The sequence below is a fragment of the Montipora foliosa genome, chromosome 8, assembly GCF_036669935.1.
Source record: "Montipora foliosa isolate CH-2021 chromosome 8, ASM3666993v2, whole genome shotgun sequence".
Lineage (NCBI taxonomy): Eukaryota > Metazoa > Cnidaria > Anthozoa > Scleractinia > Acroporidae > Montipora > Montipora foliosa.
In genome coordinates this window covers 36,235,159-36,237,658 of record NC_090876.1, presented here as the reverse complement: position 1 = coordinate 36,237,658, position 2,500 = coordinate 36,235,159, and the positions used below count along the sequence as shown (strand labels likewise).

At 35.8% G+C, this 2,500-nt stretch overlaps 1 protein-coding gene across 3 annotated transcripts in view; it reads right to left on the bottom strand.

Annotated features, from left to right (window-relative positions):
* Positions 1-2,500, bottom strand: part of LOC137967808 (tetratricopeptide repeat protein 28-like) — a 54,411-nt gene that overhangs the window by 51,151 nt on the left and 760 nt on the right. For all 3 annotated transcript variants that reach the window (XR_011116584.1, XM_068814390.1, XM_068814389.1), the window contains exon 3: positions 2,026-2,078. The gene's annotated coding sequence lies outside the window, so the exon portion shown is untranslated. The remainder of the gene's footprint in view (positions 1-2,025; positions 2,079-2,500) is intronic.

Here is a 2,500-nt window from a genome sequence, read left to right as displayed (position 1 = left end):
CATGTGTAAGATTGGGATTTTTTTTTTTTTTTTTTTGCTGACCTTGTAGAATTAAAGGTATTTGTCTGTTTTCTTTCAAAGCTAGTGTCCCATGAATTGTAAAAGGGACAAAAAGTAAGCCGAACGTGTTTAGGTGAACTAATTGATCTTTCCAAGTTAACAGTGTGAAGATTATTTGTTGTCGAAATCGTAAGCACAAACATTTAATATCTGTCAACAACATCATTGGTTGATTTAAAAGCATGTTACTCAAATGTGGATCTACTGCGAAATATTATGTCAAAACTAAACAATTTCCAGACAAATACATTGAAAAATATGTGATGTTTAATAAGGGTGATGGATTATCAGAAGAGATAGAAGGTGACCGCAAATACTGGAGGATCGGAAAGGACTGAAAGAAGCATCAGGTATAGGCGACTAATGCTAAAGCAAGACCAAAAACGGCCACAAGTTCCATCAACACTTTTCAACGAGGTAATAATCAAAAAAGTAAAGAACCCGATATTTCTTAGGAAAAAAGTGTGGTTTTAAATTCATATTATTTTTGCTGAACCCTCTTATTATCTCTTTTGTGCTTAGTTTCTTTTTTATCTGGTGCCTCACCCGATAATTGTTCCAATTGCCTAACAAAATTAAAATCACCTTCTTCTTTTACGCTACACGGTGAAACTCTTCAAAGTCTTTGGGATGCATTTGTTGAACCATTTGGTTCATTTGCGCAACAAAATTATCTTGTGGTTGGGCAGCCATCCCCATATAATGCTTTGGGGCTCCCACTTCAAGTTGGGCAGGCACAATTGCTTGCTTTGGGTCTTCTCCTGTAGTATGAGTTGGGTTAATGATGGCAATTGAACTGAGTGGAGTGCAATTTGGTCTGAAATCATACGTGTGATTTCAAAATCGAACGAGCGCGCAGCGCGAGTTCGATTTGAAATGACAAGTATGATTTCAAACCAAAATTGCACGACACGAAGTTCCAAAACCACTTTATTACATCCATTTAGAAATCATACAATCATTATTTATAGCTAAAATACAGGATTACAGTCAGTACCAACATTTTATTGATCCAGTTGGGAACAAAAGTTACAAAATTCGCCACACGATGGTTTTCTTGGTCTTTCATTTTCCTGAAATTTGATTGGTTACCTTAAACAAGCCTTGAAATCTAATTGGCTGTTTTGTTTAAGAGTTCCTTTCTCATTGGCTGGGGAAATGGTGCAATTTAGAGCAAAAGAAAGTGCGATTTGGGAATAAATCGCACTGCTGAGAGCAGCAGGATCAGCAGTAATTTCTAAATGGATGTAATAAACAATTTTATCAGTTTTGGACAATTTTTTTTGTGAGACGGGCCGAAAAAATTGTTCATCTTACTACGTTTTTCAAATGCAGGCCAAAATTATCGAATGCTGATTGGCTGAGGCAGAGAGCATTTTTTTTTGTTAATCACGTGGGCGCAGTGAGGGCACTTTTTAGTTCACAAGAATTAAGGCATGATCTTTTGATCCTGATTGGTTGGCAATTGCTCGGCAAGAGCAAGAGAGGTTACAAAACAATCTTTCTTCCAGATTCTAACTCTGATATATACACATATCATATCCAATCCATGGATGATGTAATTAAGGCAAAAATTCTGATTCAGAAATGATACCAAGAGACCTTGAATACTAATCCAAGATAACAGACAAAAAAAAAATAATAATTTCCTCATAAAAGCATTTAATGTTATGCCCATTACCCACATACAATGTACTTCTATTTTAAATCGGATTCTTGTCTTTTTTTGGCAGGCGTAGTTTTGAAAATCAAATAAATTGACTTTCTAATATGAGAACTTACTGCAGAAGGTCTTTGGTTCGTCTCCTGCCAAGTGGCAGTCGGATTTATCCCGAGTAATCCCTAGTCACAACCGATCGAAAAAATATCTCTTCGAGGACAAGTTGCATTGCAATCAGAAATTGTTTGCATAGCATGGGAAATTTATTCATAAGAAAAAGATATAAGTAAAAATGAACGACTTACCACTATTGGTCCAGACGAATCCTTTTCAAAAGCCAAAGTTTCGTCTCGTAACTCTAAAAATGTTAATTTAATGTGGTTATCTACTGCCAAGTCTGTCGGTAAAACATTATCTTGGGGGATATAACTTTCTTAACGCAAATAAATTATGCCTACCCAAACACCGAGGATCGAGATCAAATGAATGTAAATTTAAAAAAGCTGAAGACTGACACATCACTTACTTACTTTCCCGTTGTGCAAGGAAAGAATAGAGGGTAGCATAGTTCGATGAAACGACAAACAAATAACTTATTACACCCAGCAAGCTAATATTACTAAACACCTTGCAATGTTCCTAGAACTTTACAAACGTTTGAGCAGGAATGTTAATGAATCCGGATGCATTAAATTAATGGATAAGCAATATTGGGTGCATCATTCGCAACTGATCATGAGTGACGACGATCACTTCAGAAAATAAGTATAAAGGAATTCT